Source organism: Diadema setosum, unplaced genomic scaffold, assembly GCF_964275005.1.
Source record: "Diadema setosum unplaced genomic scaffold, eeDiaSeto1 scaffold_68, whole genome shotgun sequence".
Lineage (NCBI taxonomy): Eukaryota > Metazoa > Echinodermata > Echinoidea > Diadematoida > Diadematidae > Diadema > Diadema setosum.
This window is the reverse complement of record NW_027307694.1, coordinates 39,937-59,904: the sequence shown is the minus strand read 5'-3', so window position 1 is coordinate 59,904 and position 19,968 is coordinate 39,937.

Here is a 19,968-nt window from a genome sequence, read left to right as displayed (position 1 = left end):
CATAAAAAACTGCTGTCAGTCACTGGCAGCAACATCAGGAGAATGGCATAGCAATTAAATGCGAGCGAGCGGAGCGAGCGAGCTTGAAATTTTTGACATTTTACAGTCTAAAAACTGCCGTTTGTAGCTATATTTTTCGCTGTGGAAATTAAGGGGGGCCGCACCGGGCGCAACTGCTGTCAATCACTGGCAGCAACATCAGGAGAATGACATAGTGGTTAAATGCGAGCGAGCGGAGCGAGCGAGTTTGAAAATTTTTGACATTTTACAGTCCAAAGACTGCCGTTTGTGGCTGTATTTTTTCGCTTTGGAAATTAAGGGGGGGGGGCACACCGGGCGCAACTCCTGGCAATTACTGGCAGCAACATCAGGAAAATGGCATAACGATTAAATGCGAGCGAGCGAAGCGAGTGAGCTTGAAAATTTTGATATTTTACAGTCTAAAAAACTGTCCTTTGTGGCTGTATTTTTTTGCTTTGGAAATTAAGGGGGGGGGGCGCACCGGGCGTACACTGCTGGCAATTACTGGCAGCAACATCATGAGAATGGCATAATGATTAAATGCGAGGGAGCGAAGCGAGTAAGCTTGAAAATTTTGGCATTTTACAGTCTAAAAAACTGTCGTTTGTGGCTGTATTTTTTCGCTTTGGAAATTAAGGGGGCGCACCGGGCGAAAACTACTGGCAATTACTGGCAGCAGCATCAGGAGGATGGCATAATGGTTAAATGCGAGCGAGCGAAGCGATCGAGCTTCAAAATTTTGACATTTTGCAGTCCCAAAACAGCCGCTTGTAGTTATATTTTTCGCTTTGGAAATTAAGGGGGTGGGCGCACCGGGCGAAAACAGCTGGCAATAACTGGCAGCAACACAAGGAGAATGGAATAATGATTAGTAATGCGAGCGAGCGAAGCGAGAGAGCTTCAAAATTTTGACATTTTATACAGTCCCAAAACTGCCGTTTGTAGCTATATTTTTTGCTTTGGCAATTAAGGGGGCGCACCGGGCGCAACTGCTATCAGTCACTGGCAGCAACATCAGGAGAATGGCATAGCGGTTAAATGCGAGCGAGCGGAGCGAGCGAGCTTTAAAATTTTGACATTTTACACTCCAAAAACTGCCGTTTGTAGCTATATTTTTCGTTTTGTTTGTCCCACTTTTATGGGGGAACCACCCCCCCCCCCCCATCGACGCCTCTTCATAAAAAACTGCTGTCAGTCACTGGCAGCAACATCAGGAGAATGGCATAGCGGTTAAATGCGAGCGAGCGTAGCGAGCGAGCTTTAAAATTTTGACATTTTACACTCCAAAAACTGCCGTTTGTAGCTATATTTTTCGCTTTTGTTTGTCCCACTTTTATGGGGGAACCACCCCTTTCCCCCATCGACGCCTCTTCATAAAAAACTGCTGGCAGTCACTGGCAGCAACATCAGGAGAATGGCATAGCGGTTAAATGCGAGCGAGCGGAGCGAGCGAGCTTTAAGATTTTGACATTTTACACTCCAAAAGCTGCCGTTTGTAGCTATATTTTTCGCTTTTGTTTGTCCCACTTTTATGGGGGAACCACCCCCCCCCCATCGACGCCTCTTCATACAAATAATCTGCTCCACACTCTTTGATAAATTAGGGAAATATACGTCAATATCAAAAGTGTACAAAGTTTATCGAAAGGGATCCTGTATAGCAGAGCATTTGCATGTTTATGATTGCAATACAACGATCTGGTGCATAATTCTGGCGATATTTGGACAATATTTTCCATTAAGAAAGTTCGAGATTTGTCCTCATCTCGGGAATTGCTTGGGGGATAAATGATTTGTCTGCCTAAACACATCCGTATAGGGGCGGGGCAAATGCCCCTTTGCCCCCCCCCCCCCCCCCGAGACTCCAACTCTCCCGTTTTCGACGGGAGATCTCCCGCCGAAAGCCCATTTTTGCAAAATCTCCCGTTCTCCCGTTTGAGATTTAATTTCTCCCGCCCTGGCTCTGTGTCTCCCGTTGGAAAGGATTTCTTACTTATTGCTATTGTATGTTGAAAAGATTAAGCCTTAGATAGCACCAGAGAGCATTTAGAACCCTAGGAACTTGGCGCTTCGCACACATCAACTTGGAGTCTCCAGTTTGCTAGGCCCCCTTACGAAAAAGTCCTGTGGTACTCCTGTGGTAATTACCACAGGACGGTACCACAGGACAGTACCACAGGAAAGTACCACAGGACAGTACCACAGGAAAGTACCACAGGACAGTACCACAGGAATTGTCCTGTGGTATTTTGGGACATACCACAGGACAGTACCACAGGAATTCCTGTGGTATTTTGGGACGTACCACAGGGCAGTACCACAGGAAAGTACCACAGGACCGGTACCACAGAACAGTACCACAGGACAGTACCACAGGAATTCCTGTGGTATTTTGGGACGTACCACAGGGCAGTACCACAGGAATTCCTGTGGTATTTTGGGACGTACCACAGGGCAGTACCACAGGACTAGTACCACAGAACAGTACCACAGGAACTGTCCTGTGGTATTTTGGGACAGTACCACAGGACAGTACCACAGGTCGATCATTACCACACAGCATTACCACAGGGCAGTACCACACAGCATTTCCATGGTACCACAGGAGAGTACCACACAGGATAGATCGAAAAAAAAATCTGGGAGAATTTTAGCCACATATCAAGGATTATACGTGATAGGTTAGTGATGGATTTCAGGACAAACATGGCCCTACTTAATAACCTGTCCTACTCCTAACACATAACCTCAAACGAGAGTCTAATGGCCAAGTGCCAATCTAGTCCTATAATAGATCTATATAGTCATATTCTATTCCTAGGTAGCCATCGACCGTATCAGTACACATATATATGGCCGTCTATCCGTAAAGCATTAAGGCATGGTTACTAACTCGATTATACTTTATTATCAAGATATGAAATTACACTTTCATAATGATATCTATGATATTGGGAATAACATAACATAATTAGACAATCTTTCATAAAGTTCAAAGTAAGTTCCATCATTAATACTTTGACTTTTTAAGTCATATATGTATTTTCTAAAATCTAGAGTGCTTTTTATGAATATTCATGAGCTATGTAAAAATTTGTACCACAGGAGTACCACAGAAGTACCACAGGAGTACCACAGAAGTCCTTATGAATTTTTTCATGCTTTACATCAGCACTTTCACTAAATAGGTAATACTGTAGGAGTATAGGACAGGATAAGTAATGGCAAATCAATTGTTATAATTCACAGCATAATTAGTCATCTATCAATTAATTGAGGAATATTAATATGTGCTTTTTTGTTTGTATTTTTGTTATAGATTTCAGTTGATTCTGCCTTACAATTTTCCTGTGTGGTACTCCTGTGTGGTACTGCTGTTTGATATTCTCCTGATGTGATAGTCCTCTGGTATAAAATGTTAAGAAAAAAAAAAAGAATATCCTTCTGTGTGGAATAGCACCATATTATGATTTTCCTGTGGGATTTTGGACAGTTCCTGTGGTACTCTCCTGTGGTATACATCGAAAATTACCACAGGAATTCCTGTCTTACTGTCCTGTGGTACGTCCCAAAATACCACAGGACAAGTCATGTGGTACTGTCCTGTGTTACTATCCTGTGGTACTTTCCTGTGGTACTGTGATGTGGTACTGCCCAGTGGTACTGCCCTGTGGTACTGTCCTGTGGTACGTCCCAAAATACCACAGGACAAGTCGTGTGGTACTGTCCTGTGGTACTGTCCTGTGGTACGTCCCAAAATACCACAGGACAATTCCTGTGGTACTGTCCTGTGGTATGTCCCAAAATACCACAGGACAAGTCGTGTGGTACTGTCCTGTGGTACTGCCATGTTGTACGTCCCAAAATACCACAGGACAAGTCGTGTGGTACTGTCCTGTGGTACTATCCTGTGGTACTTTCCTGTGGTACTGTCCTGTGGTACTGCCCTGTGGTATTGTCCTGTGGTACTGTCCTGTGGTACGTCCCAAAATACCACAGGACAAGTCGTGTGGTACTGTCCTGTGGTACTATCCTGTGGTACTTTCCTGTGGTACTGTCCTGTGGTACTGCCCTGTGGTACGTCCCAAAATACCACAGGACAAGTCGTGTGGTACTGTCCTGTGGTACTATCCTGTGGTACTTTCCTGTGGTACTGTCCTGTGGTACTGTCCTGTGGTACTATCCTGTGGTACTTTCCTGTGGTACTGTCCTGTGGTACTGCCCTGTGGTATTGTCCTGTGGTACTGTCCTGTGGTACGTCCCAAAATACCACAGGACAAGTCGTGTGGTACTGTCCTGTGGTACTATCCTGTGGTACTTTCCTGTGGTACTGTCCTGTGGTACAGTCCTGTGGTACGTCCCAAAATACCACAGGACAAGTCGTGTGGTACTGTCCTGTGGTACTATCCTGTGGTACTTTCCTGTGGTACTGTCCTGTGGTAATGTCCTGTGGTAATGTCCTGTGGTACTGTCCTGTAGTACGTCCCAAAATACCAAAGGACAAGTCGTGTGGTACTGTCCTGTGATACTATCCTGTGGTACTTTCCTGTGGTACTGTCCTGTGGTACTGTCCTGTGGTACTGCCCTGTGGTACTGTCCTGTGGTACGTCCCAAAATACCACAGGACAAGTCGTGAGGTACTGTCCTGTGGTAGTATCCTGTGGTACTGTCCTGTGGTATGTCCCAAAATACCACAGGACAATTCCTGTGGTACTGTCCTGTGGTACTATCCTGTGGTACTTTCCTGTTGTACTGTCCTGTGGAACTGCCCTGTGGTACTGTCCTGTGGTACGTCCTAAAATACCACAGAACAAGTCGTGTGGTACTGTCCTGTGGTACTTTCCTGTTGTACTCTCCTGTGGTATGTCCCAAAATACCACAAGACAATTCATGTGGTACTGTTGTGTGGTATACGTCCCAAAATACCACAGGACAATTTGTGTGTATACTGTCTTGTTGTATTGTCCTGTGGTACTATCCTGTGGTACTTTCCTGTGGTAATGTCCTGTGGTACTGCCCTGTGGTACATGCCAGAGTACCACACGAGCCTGTGACACAGTACCACACAGTTCCTGTGGTAACATTTATTTATGTGGTACATTGTGTGGTACTACTGGGAGTATCCTACAAGCCTGTGGTACAGTACCACACAGTTCCTGTGGTAACATTACAAGTGTGTGGTACATTGTGTGGTACCGACAAGTACCACAGGGAGTACCACAGGACTTTTTTGTTAGGGGGGTTTCAGGCGGGAGAATCTCCAGATCAGAAGGTGCTTTGGGTTGGAGTCTCTGCCCCCCCCCCCCCAATAGATTCGACGCCCCTGATCTTCCCTGGGTATGCCCATCCTGACTGAGTCATCAGTCACTGTCGTTTCTCAATAATGATTCAGGAAATGGAGGGGGTTCAATTATGGCGATATATTTTTTGTTATTGTTTGTTTGTTTGTTTTCGTACATATTTTGCAGATGGTCCCCAGTTACTCGCGTCATAGGATGTTTACATGTAGGCCTATACTATTTGACGTTGTCAACGTCTGAGCCATACCTCGCAGTGTATGTCGATGTTACTTTCTTCGCAAGCGAGCGAAGCGAGCGAGCGCCTGAGAAAATTGTGTATACATTTTCCTACAAGATAGCATATTGTTCAGCTCTGTTACCTGTCTGAAGGCCGGTGTAGTAGGCGATTATGTCCCCCCCTGGAGAAACACTCCGGGGGACCAAATCTCCGTGTCAGGTTTCAGGATTTAATGTCTTAGGATGTGATATCCTATTTCAACCGGCGATATGGTCCTAGGTCTTTTCAACACTGACGGAAATAGTGTCCCTACTCCCACACACAGTAACTCTGCCAGCAGCGATAGCGCCAGTGGCCGATGTGTACGTGACAGTACAGGACACTGGGTCGAAATTTAATCATTTTAAATCTACATTTCAAGTGGTGTCTGTTTGGTACCATGACCGTATCTATTAATAGTTGAGTGGAAGTTCTGATGTGATTTGGATAACAAAATTACACTTCATATCCGAATATTAGTGTTTGATTCCAGACTTACGTGGTGACTAAGTCGCTGCGTTCTACGTAACACTCAGTCCCACACGTTCCTATTTTTGCTGGGCAAGAAAATCGTCCTATTATTGGTATGTACACGTTGTATCACTTGAGTATGTTTCTGTTTTATTTCGTGGTGCTTACACTGTGGTGGTGGTGGTGGTGGTGTGGGGGGAGGGGGGGGGGGTTCAAAGTTAACCCCATCCCCATTACCGTGCAACGTTTCACAAGTTCTAGGTCTGCATTCTGAATGCCACCATGGGTACGACTTTCGTGAAATTCATTTTGGAAAAAATAATAATGATAATACACCTGCAGTCACTCCATGTATTCTGTATGGCGCACATATTCAATGTTGGTGCCAAAGGCGCTTTGAAAAGGAAGGAAGAAAGAAAAATATACACACATTACCTAGGCCTACATGTACAAAACATGACAACAGGGAAGTAAATGACACACAAAAAAAGAAGGAAACATAATCCCTGACAAGATTTTTTTTTAAAAATATATATATCATGGATTGCAGTTATATGTAATCCTCAACACGTAATACGTCCCTAGTTTAGATTTGAATGTTCCTGTAGATGGAAGTTGGCGCAGTGGAATATGTTACAGTTTGCATGATCCTATGACCGAGAGAGAGAGAGAGAGAGAGAGAGAGCGATCCCCATCCATGTTAATTTCTTGGTATTAGAATGGACAGTGCATCTCACATGAAGAACGTATAGGCTTCGTCTCCGCTTCAATGTGTATTTGGGAATCGTACAGAGACTTGCAAGTATGCGGGGAAAGAGAGTGAACTGAATGATGTACTAATAACAGAATCTTGAAAATGATATTTTTTTTTCAACGTAAAGAACGGAAGATTGGTGATATGTTATCAAACTTTTTTTGTGACAGGCGGGAGGAATAATTTTGGTATTGTTGAAGTTTTATAACATCTCCCTGTGGAGATTACATAGCAGCAAATTCGAAAAAAAAAATCCAAATGAGAAAATATAAAAAGGAAAAAAAAAGAAAAAGCATTTCATTTTGCAGATTTAGAGAATATCTTTTTTATGAAACTTAAATTATGCAACTGCATGATATCTAATACTGATACTTATACTGATACTTCTAATACTGAACTTGAATAATATGATTTGGAAAAGACATTTCCTGGACCCCTATAACACCTATAACGGACTGTTTTTGATGGAATGATGTAAAATTGCTCTTACTTAGCATGTCATTTGAATCTAATAGTAAATAAGAACAATTAAGTTTTACCATTAGTCAGCTTAAGGTCACTGGATGCAAACTAGATTTTCAGGTCTGGGAAACATTCTTCAAGACAGTTTTGCATTGGCGGATGACACGGTAAACGTAGTATAGGTTTTAAGACGCAAAGAGTTTTATATCATCTGCATAACAATGATAACTACTACAATGTTAGCGAAATACACTTCACTGATTTATTGTGCACAAGTAAAAAAAAAAATAGCGGGCTTCCAACAATACCCTTTCCTGGCTTTGGTACATCAAACATTGCCAAACTTGTGCAGTAGCTTTATGACCAGGGGTAAAATAACAAATGTGATTCTGACGTACCACTGGGATTGTTCAGAGAAATGGGACTAATGAAGGACGGTTTCCTCGATACCCAAATATTTCAACGTTTGAGTCTGCATAGCGTGATTTACTGTGCCACGAGCTGAGCTCATATCAAGCATGATAACAACAGTAATATTCCCATAATCCAATTCTCTGAGCACAATAATGTATGTTAAATTGACTAACAGTGTTTCCACATCATTCGACCAGGCTAAATTGCAGATCTAAATGGATAAAAGAAAACCAATCTTGCAGATAGTTGTCAATTCTGAGAAAACAACAACTTTCAAGCAGTTTACTCAAAAAGAATAAAAGTGAGATTAGACGGTAGTCTCAGAGAAACTCCAAACCTATTGTTATTTCTTAAATTTTGATAAATAGCAACTCATTTACAATCCTGTGGGAATACACCTTATCTCAGGCTGGCATGTTTGTGATTCTTATAATAACGGGTATAATACCAAAACTGTGCTACAATTCTTAACCAAATCAGTTGTCAGTGGCGTATCTAGGGAAAACGGCGCCCTGGGCAAGCGCGAAAATCTGCGCCCCTAATTTCTGAAAAAGTGTTCAACCTAAACCCCATCCCGATAGAGACTTTATGCTTTTTCATATCATATGCTTTTGAGGTCTTTTGAGGGTGATTTAAATGTAATAAATTTTGGCGATTGAACGCAACGAGCGAGCCGAAAATGTTTGTATTTCAGCTTATAAAACATGGAATTCTTGTCATTTCAGCTTATTTAATCTTACAATAGACCAGTTCGTAATTACACTCTGCGCATGAGCAGAAAAAGGTCATTTTTACCAACAGGCATTTTGGGTTGTAAATTCATTGAGATAAGCATCCGTGATGCAATAATTATTCATGTGATCCTTATATAAATGAGGCTTGCCAGCACATCCACCTGACAACAAGACTGTTATTTCGCAATCATCGCTATAAGGAAATGGGCTGTTATTGCATTCAAATACAAAACATGAATTCCATAAATTGTTACGTCGGGCACGCTTATGCATTATGCCCCCTTTGAAAACGATTGAAGTGCCTAACCAGCAGAGAAAAAAGAAAGGTCATTTGTACCAATGTGTAAATGAGGTAATTACGAACTGGCTTATTCTAATCAAGATATAGTGACGGCCTTATAGATAACGATTTATACCAATAAACTGAGGACTTGAAAAAATACTCCATTTTAGTACGCGCGAGTGAGCTGAAAATTTTTGTTTTCCAGCTTACAAAACATGGAATTCTTGTCATTTTTGCTTATTAAATCTTACAATTCTAGTCAAAATAATAATAGTGACGGCGTTATAGATAACGATTTATACCAACAAAGAGAGGACTTGAAAAAATCCTCTGAATTAGTACGAGCGAGTGAGCCGAAATTTGTATATTTCTGCGTCATCATTACGTTTTGTTCTTAGTTTGTTTTGTTTTTTTGCCCCTCCCCCCCCCCATGTTCGAAACAGTTGGCGCCCTCCTTTGATCCAATCGGCGATCTCTTCAGAATAAAAGAAATTGCAGCCGCTGCTACGTGAAACATTTTGCCTGTTAAATATAAAATGACATGTGTGAACACAATATACATTGTCATTTTGTCCGCGTCATCATCATGTTTTGTTTTTATCTTATTTGATTTGACTGCCCCCCCCCCCCGGTCGGGTCGAGGGTTTTTTTTTTCTTCTTCTTCTTCTTCTTCTTCTTCTTCTTCTTCTTCTTCTTCTTCTTCTTCTTCGTTTTTGTTTTGTTTGTTTGTGGGGTTTTTTTTCGTTTTTTGGCGCCCCGAAGAAGTGGCGCCCGGGGCAAGTGCCCCCCTTGCCCCCCACACCGATACGCCACTGTCTGTTGGGATTGTATTTAGTTCACGTGATTTGTTTGGTGAGTTCTTGATTAATAAGTTAATGTTCTATACCATCTATAGTGACATACTGTAACTCACTCAATTCTTACTTGGCCTCACAGACAATGTCATCTGACTGTACGATGGAAGTTTGGAAAGACTGTTGAATTGCCAGGATTCTACCAACAAAATTCTGATTAAAACAATTTTCAAGCTCAGTCTGATCACCATGAGTGAGGTATTTTGGTAAAAGTTAAAGCAATAACAGCTTTATACAGTTTCTTTGTGTCTTTCAGAAAATCCGTAATGCTTTTGAATGGTAATTTGATGAAGACTTAATGAAGGCATTTACATATTGCTTTTGAGTACAATATCTGCTTGTGAAATTCCCGTTTTATGGACCTTAAATTTCGTTTTATTTGTCAGCGAAGATTTGCTCGAGCTATTTCTTGGGTATGGTACCATAAAGCGTTGGGGTGAATAAACCTTGAGCCGAGCCATTTCTCAAGTGCTAATCAACCTTCCGTTGCCCGCCTTGTTACACTTGCCAAACGTGAACACATAATCCTTCAAGATCTGCACTGGCTTCCTATAAGATATCGTATTCAATACAAGATCCTCCTCATTACTTTCAAGGCACTACACGGAACAGCCCCGCACTACATTACAGAACTCATAACCCCATATAAGCCTACTAGATGTCTCCGATCCTCTGCTCGAAACTTGCTTGTTGTTCCTACCATTCGAACGAAGTCTTATGGGGACAGGGTTTTTTCTTTTGCTGCACCTACTCTATGGAATTCTCTGCCAGACCCACTTAGAAGTCAGATGCCAATAGACAATTTCAAACAAAAACTCAAAACCTATCTTTACGAAATAGCCTATGATTGTTAAACTTGAAGTCATTTTTCAGTAGTACTGGCAGCTCTGACCTTCAATGTACGTATATTTAAGAAATAGTGATTGTAGGGTAATATATTGTGCTTGGTAAATTGTAATTTTTGTTGCTACATTTTGTATTATGGTATAATTTGTTTATTTGTTTGTAAAGCGCATTGAAATTCATTCTTTTCAAGTCTGAAATGCGCTATATAAGAGCTTGTTATTATTATTATTATTATTATTATTATTATTATTATTATTATTATTATCATTATCATCAAGGGCAGAAGTGAAAAAGATGCATGTTGTAAATACATGTATTCACTTATTGAATTCTTCATCAACAGTATAATAGTTAGGTCAGGGAGGTGAGACACCTCCCTGGTTAAGTTCATATTCTTAGGGTCTTAGGTTCATAATATTTACAGGAACAATGAATTTTCTTAACCAATTCTCAATTTGGGTTTCGTCAGAAACACAGCACCGTTCATGTCCATTTGAAGTTTATTGACCACACACCGCGCATACTATTTATAATCATTCTCATCTTATTGGTATCTTCCTGAACTTCTCCAAGGCCTTCGATACAATTAATAATGACATTTTACTTCACAAAATATTGTCTTATTATTGAATGCGGGGGAAGGCCTTGGAGTGATTCAGGAATTACCTACAAAATCGAAAACAATACATAACTCTGAACGAGAACAACTCAAGTCTATCTTCATTGTGGCGTCCCACAGGGTAGCTTGTTAGAGGACCTTTACTTTTTGTTATTTACATGAATGGCTTTTGCAGATCATGTGACATACTCTCATTTACACTCTTTGCTGATGACTCAAATATTTTCTTTTCTCGCCAAAATCCAGATACTCTCGTTCGAATCGTTAATTCCGAATTGAAGAAAAAGTGTTTCAGTGGATAAGAGCTACTGAATTATCACTTAATCTCCAGAAAACCGAGTAATATGCTTTTTAGCAATTCCAGAAGCTTTGCGCATAGGTTATTTCTGATGACTCTGCACGTATCACGATGGACGATAAACTTTCGTGGAGGCCGCATAATTTCGACTAATATTGATATCATTGATAGACTCAAGTTTCATATCAAATTACCCTGTTTGTTGCGGTTGTATTTTCTCTAATTTTACCTTATCTTGATTACGGACTCCTAGCATGGGGTAGTGCCCATCAAACTATACTAGATATACTACTGTTACAAAAGAAAAAAACAAAAACAAAAACGAGCACTTCGTATTATTTGTGGCATCCCGCCACGTTCTTATTCAGATCCATTATTCACTAAATATAAGATTTTGAAAATCAAAGATTTGTACCTTTATTTTTTCATCTTGGCAAGTTTTGTGTTTAATTACAACACAAATGCACTTCCCAATATTTTCAATTCAATGTTCCCACGGAACCAGTTTTTTCATAAATATCCCACTAGACAATCGATGAGTTTCATTTACCCCTCCTAAGAACTTTATTGGCTCAGAATACATTTTATTTACACCGGCCCCAGATTTTGGAATTCATTAAGCTGTGAAGCAAAAAAAAAAAAAAATATATTCATCTTTGTATTATTTTAAGTGCAAGTTGAAATTCTTTCTGTTAAATCCTCTCTGATATCTTTTTTCTTTATTAGCTAGGTCTCATCAACCTCAGGGTTCAATACACCATCAATCAGTCAGTCACTAAATTTATTATTTCGCAATGATTTAGCTATAATGATACTTCCACAGCTGTGAGCTGTGAGCTCTGAAGCACCCCAATTCCCTGTTCCATTTCCCTTGTTCAGCGTGTATAGGCATTCTCTTTTTTCTTTTTTTCCTTCCGTTCTTTCCATCTATTCTGTCAAGACGTCTTGTGTTTCTCCTGTTTTGTTCCGTCCTGTCGTAAATTATATTTGTGATAAGTATTTGTAGATAAGTAATTCATAAGATTCTTTGAGTGGTTAACAGTATACAAGCTTGTTAGTGGACCTCTCAATTTGTTTTCTTAACTAAAACATAACTTTGCATTTTTGCCAGTAAGCATTCTTATGTTAAACTGTATCATTTTATCTCTTGCAGAGGCGAATGTTTATGTTCATGATGTAATTCCTGATTTATTCTGTTTTATGTTTGTTGGAAAAAGAAGAATGAAAATTAATGAATTGAATCAAATTGAATTGAATAATCCTTTGCTCATGATCTGATTCGTCCAGATTATGCGGTAAAGATATCATACCGTATATATGATCAGGAGCATGCAGAGAAGGGAAACCTATTTGCAAATACTTTACAAATTTCCTACTTCGTTGACTTCTACACCTGATAATCAGTCTGTTCCCTATACGATGAAGTGCAAAAAAAAATAATAAAAATAGTGAAAACATTCATGGACAATATGATATTTATACTGCCCTTAGAAGTAGGTCCCTATACATGGCAGCTCCTTCTTTGCATATTTTGCCCATAATTTGTATGTCATTCAAAGTTCATTTCGTCTTTCGACGAAAACATAGTATGTACATTTCAATTTCTCAGGCAACAGAGAATGAGGTAAATATAACATTGTATATAGAATATAAGACAATATGATAACAGGCCTATATTGTGAGATAATTTCGACAAAGGATTGAATAGCATCAACTTCTTTTCTGCGGCCCCTGGTATTACCTTCTTGTTAGTGCAGGATGTTATTAGTGTTATTGGATTTGTCATTTCTGTCGAGAAACAGCTGATAGATTGCATGTATGGAGAAAAGGTGATGATTTCCCTTTTTTATGCCAATAATTGGTCTTGCACTGAGAATCATACTAGTTTGTGGGGGGGGGGGGTTGTTATTAACTCTAAAGTAGCCTACTGCTAGGAATCACATTTGTCAATAACCCCACCATGAAGGGACTATTATGGAACAGTTATATTATTATTTCTTGAATCCACTAAACAAATCAAATAACAACACCTCAGCGGCAAATCATCCTTCTGACCTGCTGATTTAAGTCCCTTGCACTTTGACGTTAGCGAATACTACAGTATAATAGTAGGCTTGTTCTTCTAAACCCACCGATCAAGTCCTTTCTCGGCGGCGATTTGGTCCCCCCGAATTTGCGTATAAATCCGCCCATTCGACCCCCTCAGCGGCGATTTGGTCCCCCGAATAGGCTTCTTCGTACAAACCCGGCGATTCGATCCCCCTCGGCGGCGATTAGGTCCTTGCGAAACGGATATTTGGTCCTAGGATACTATTTCCTAAATTCGAACCCGGAAATAAGGTCCCCCGGAGTCTTTTTCCGGACGGACATTACTTCCTACCACACCGGCGTACAAACGTCATGCAATATGCCAAAATTGATACATATCACATTTCTGCTTCCTCCATTTTTTCCCTAAAAATTCAGGGGGGGGGGGATGATTGTACAGGCCATCCCCCCCTCCTCCATTTCAGGGGGGGATATATCCCCCCCCCCATCCCCCCCGGGATTTACGCCCATGGGTGTATGGCGTTGATGTGAACAAACAAGTGCAAGTATGGTACCCAAACACACGATTCATAAGACGTACACAAGCGCGCGAACAGAAGTAGAAGCTGTGGGATACCCCATGAGACACACATGCGCACAGCGCACAATGACGTCATAGAATCATGATTGAAATCACGGTTGCGTTCATGCGGTTTCTGCGATCGTCATTCTGGCAGAATCATGATTCAAAACGCCCTTTTTTCCGCGTTTCAGATCGGCGTTTTGAAACGCGTTTAAATGGAAAAATCGCATGAACGCAACGCAACTAAACACGTTTAGCGACTAAACGTGTTTAGAAACGCAATTCTAGTTTCGCATGAACGCAGCCCACTAGTATATAAAATGTCAAAATTTTCAAGCTCGCTCGCTTCGCTCGCTCGCATTTAATCGTTATACCATTCTCCTGATGTTGCTGCCAGTAATTGCCAGCAGTTGCGCCCGGTGCGCCATCCCCCCCCCCCCTTCCCTTAATTTCCAAAGCGAAAAAACATAGCTAGAAACGGCAGTTTTTGGACTGTAATATATCAAAAATTTTCAAGCTCGCTCGCATGTAATCGTTATGCCATTCTCCTGATGTTGCTGCCAGTAATTGCCAGCAGTTGCGCCCGGTGCGCCCCACCCCCTTAATTTCCAAAGCGAGAAAATATCGCTACAAATGGCAGTTTTGGGACTGTAAAATGTCAAAATTTTCAAGCTCGCTCGCTCCGCTCGCTCGCATTTAATTGTTATGCAATTCTCCTGATGTTGCTGCCAGTAATTTGTCGTTTCACACCGTCATTCCATAATCCATGTAAGGAAAACTTACAATGTTGCTCAATGATTGCGCTGTGGAATGTATCACATTCCGTTATTCAGATTCAGATCGTTTATTGTCATGCACTACGGCATAAAAATCTTTGCAACAGTCTCCATTAAAAATTTCACATGTAAAGGAAAATAAATATGTATACATAAGGCTACGGTCACAACTCAGAGCGGCGACCGACCGATTTGTAGCCTGCTCGGTCGCTGCTGAAATTTTGGCACCGCCCAGCAGTTTTTGGAGATGCTGAGCAGGCTGTAAAATCCTAGCGATGACCGAGCAGCGTCCTGTCGATTTCCCGTCGGTCACCGATCAATTTCAGTAAAATTTTGGCGAAATGTGGGGATCTGCAACGAGCAGAGTCCGAGCAGCCACCGAGCGATGCCCCATCGGCAACTGGACGATCTCCCACCGGCCACCGGCCGATTTTTACGAAATTGCTCAGCGACCGACGGGTGATCGATAGGTCATCTACCGGTGACCCGTAGGCGTACCGGCGGCCACCCGCCGGTCTCTGCCGGAAATTTCTCACGAGCTGCCTGTGTTTATGAGTGTTCCTGTGTGATTTGTGATGTGTTGATTAATTAATTGATTAATTAAGAGAAAACTTGAGGCAAAACATCTAATAGTTAAATTATCAACTAACAAAACTCCGCCATGTGATACCACATATAACTAGAAATTAGGAAATAAAACAAAAGGGAGGAACACCCAAGATGGAACAAAGATTAGAATAGATTAGAATTTTCCAAAATATCTTTTTTGCTTCTATATTTTACAGTATTTTCTATTCCCATTTGATTTCATATTTTAATTTTCCCCATCTCTTGTTATTCATTTCTTCTTCGATCAATAGGCATTTAATGAATGATAAGGTAACCAAACCATATTTTACTACGTCAACATATCGACACTAACTTTTAGCTTTCATCTCTTTTGCCCCGAAGTGGTTGCCTCTGACTTCAATGTCCCTCGTGTTGGTTGCCGAGATGTTGAGATGCTGATATGTTGGTGGGGTTTCCTTGCCTCTTATCCCTCCCCCTGCTTCTTCCACATTGCGCTAGATTATCTTCTCCATCTTCTCCATTTCCTTCAGTGCCTCTGTCATTTTTATCTTAACATTTTTAGTCCCCAAATCGCTCGACGGCGACCGCTCGATCTATTCTCTTGGTTTTCTTCTGTGCTGTTGTCATTTTTGTCTCTATTATTTTTGTTCCCTAAATCGCTCGGCAGCGACCGCTCGATTAGGTCAGTACCTGGGCGGTTCCTGCTCTAGTCCACTTCCTGGACTGTATTCGTATGTATATGCAGTGTACCCGCCAGGGAGGTGGACCACCTCCCTGGTACCCGCGTACGTACGGACGTTGATGGTGTCTGTATGTACACACACAAGATCACCCCTCCTGAATTCGGGAGTACCAATTGGTGGAGTGTCGCAATCAGCGGTTGGGCGCATCACAAATGTACAGCTGAACCATGGAGCTAGCTCCATGGCTGAACCAAAGGGCTATGTAGTAGCTCCGCGGCTCTACATACCCCTACACATATCCACACCCACAGCGTCAGTGTGCGGTTGCGCACCCAAAACACTGACACATATCCACCCACTGCAAAAGCATACCACATACACATACCCAAACAGACGACATATAGACACACACTTACACACCCTATCAAAGTTCCTGTTTCCATGTACCGAAACATGTGCGCACGTGTCATGTCTGCATCAATTGGAAGAAAATGCACAATACACGTGCATGTGCGTGCAGGGATGTTATTCAAACAATACATGTCTATACACTGATAAATGAAATAAAGAAAAGACACGTACAGTTTACATAACATGTACAGTATGTTAAAATCCATAACTATTGCCAAAATTGGGATATAAAGTACATTATAAACATACAAATCAGTACTTTTACATCACCAAAAAAATTGACAGATTATTATACCCCTATATTCCAATATGTAAATGTCATCCACTGAAAAACTAAATACATCGTACATGTATGTGTGTGTTTTGTTTTGTGCCCGTGTGTGTGTGTGTGTGTGCATGTGTGTGCGTCTGTGTGTGTATGTGAGTGTGTGTATAAAACATGCACGAGGTAGAAATACATATAACACATAATATTATACTTTCCTATATACTGATATACAATCAAATATCCTGAGAAATCCAATCCTGTCATGTTACAACACACAAACCAAACTTAAACATCACCAGAAAATGCCAAATTATTACACCCCTGTATCCAGAACACAAAAAATGTCCACTTAGGAAACCACATAGTGTACATTGTACACCGTTGTATTGTCAGGCATTTCAATAAAAACGGGGTATCTATGTATGTGTATATATCTATGGATATCCTCAAAAAGGTGATGGTACAAAACTTGGGATACATGGATAAATAGTGATATTTACATGTATGTAATGTTCATGTGTCCACAGTGGTACAGTAGAGTTCAGCACACTCATCTACATGTAAATCTAAACACAGCTCCTCTACCATCAATACATACGGTATGCAATACACACAATGTAGCTTCTAGCAGTGTGATAATAAAGAGTAACAAAACGTGTGATAATTGTATTCTCATATACCGCCTTAAATTATTCAAACCAAATATTTGTGTGTCAATACGTATGGGTGCATCCATTTATGTGTGTGTGTGTGTGTGTGTCGTGTGTGTGCGTGTGTGTGTGTGTGTGTGTGTGTGTGCTGCTTTATATAAGCGTCAAATTATCTCCAAATGATTGCCGTATATTGCCAGAATAAAACCAGACATGGGCGCATTACCCTTCAACTGTACGATTAAGAGTCAGACATTGTTTGCATGACAGACATTATCCACCTTCCTCTGATAAATTTGCTATTATAAAGCATCATTGCACTTGGTAAAAATAACCGTCTCAACCTATTAGTCTGCCGCCTAGGTAACCTTATCCGACCAGACCTACTAGTATTGAAAACCAACTCCCCATCTACATGTAAGGGGTGGGATGGATCCTTCACAATGAGTGTATGTGCTCACATATGTATGTCATGTATACAGGTGTATGTAAAAATACTATCACTGTACAATGGTACAAACAAAAAATATATATATCATCATCCTGCTGCTTTATATAAACATCAGTTTATCTCCAATTACCGTATATTGCCAGACTAAATCCACACATGGGTACATTACCGGTAACCCTTCAAATGTACAATAAAGAGTCAGACATTGTTTACATGACAAACATTATCCACCTTCACCTAATAAATTTGCTGTTATAGAGCATCATTGCACTTGGTAGGAATGACCGTCTCAACCTATCAGTCTGCAGCCTAGGTAGCCTTATCCGACCAAACCTATTGAAAACCACCTCCCCATGTACATGTAAGGGGTGGGATGGATCCTTCACAATGGGTGTATGTGCTCACATGTGTATGTCATGTGTACAGGTGTATGTAGGAATACTATCACTGTACAATGATACAAAAATCAATAAAATAATATCATCACCCTGCTGCTTAATATAAACATCAATTTATCTTCAAATAATTACCGTATATTCCCAGGCTAAATCCACACATGGGTACATTACCGGTAACCCTTCAACTGTGCAATGAGGAGTCAGACATTGTTTACATGACAAACATTATCCACCTTCACCTGATAAATTTGCTGTTATAGAGCATCATTGCACTTGGTAAGAATGACCGTCTCAACCTATCAGTCCGCAGCCTATAGGTAGCCTTATCCGACCAGACTATTTTATTGAAAACCACCTCCCCATGTAAGGGGTGGGATGGGTCCTTCACAATGGCCTGCAGTTTTGTAATGACAGCCCTCTCCGCCACATCTTCCAAACAGCTGACAGAGATTCCCATCACTTTACTTGCATGCCTTACAATCCTCTCCAGCTTGGCCCTGTTCCTGGCCGTTAGGCTATGGAACCATGCTAAGCAACAAAAGCAAATTACTGACTGAATGACACTTTGGTAGAAAAGAGACAGCGTTTGACTCCTCACATGAAAAGAATTCAATTTTCTTCGAAAATACAAACGCTGGTTCCCCTTAGACTGCAGTCTGCTTATATTACTGTCCCAACTCAGCTTTTTGTCAATAACAGTACCGAGATATTTATACTCTACAACTTGTTCAATAAGTTCACCGTCTATGCATAGGGGTGCATGTTGTGTTCTAGAACTTTTCTGGAAATCAAAAATCATTTCTTGAGTCTTCCTAGTATTTAATACTAGAGATGTGTTTGAACTCCATGTGACAAACTTATTAGGTGATCCGAGTATCCTCTCGATCACCTTCTGTATCTGTACGGATTCTTTGGGTGTTCTTCTTCTTTTTCTTCTTCTTTATTTCTCCTCAAAAGTTGTGTATCGATTAGCTCAGAAAGTGCTCTTCCTATCAATTTCAAATTTATACCATATATGTATCATGTCCCAAAGACGACAAATTTTATAAAAGCATAGTCGACCGTGACGTCACTATGACGTCATTATATGAAAACACATTTTCATTCATATCTCATTAATGGAATAGAATTTTGCAATGAAATTTACGTCAAATACATTTCAATTTATGCGCATTTTACTCATATTCTCAGAATTCATATTTATCTTAAAACGCGCGCGTACGCGCGCGTTGAAATATTATGCTCAGATCGAGCTCAAAATTTTTTTGCACACGTTTCAGACCATTTGGAGCATTTTTTGAAAAATTGAAAAAATTGGACGGACACGTACGCGCGCGCACATATACGCACGCACAGCTCATATGTAATAGAAATTCCCCGCTTTTTCACACTTATCGGATGCCTGAAATGTCAAGGAATATTTCTACCAAGTTTCAAGTCAATCCGACTCAATATGACGTCATACGGGCCCGTCAAAGTTGAAATTCCGCGCGCGCGTCAATGGCGATATACAGTGCAACTATGCCAAAAAACCGCCAATTTTCAATCCGATTTTACTCGTCAGGATGAACGGTGACCCCCCATTTTTTTGACATATTTTGAAAGCTGATGAGTTGAACATGTCATTTCATGGGTTGGCAATGCTGAAAAACTGATTACAAGATATCGAATTTCTTAATAAAGTAAAAAAAGTAAATTTTCAAAATGACGTCATCAAATTTCAAGTTCACTCAAGCGTATCTCACTTATTCTTTTGTTGATTTTCATCCAAATTTCAATATGTTGTAGCTTATTAAATGTTCTTTCATTCATAAAATAACAACATTTTGATTGGATGA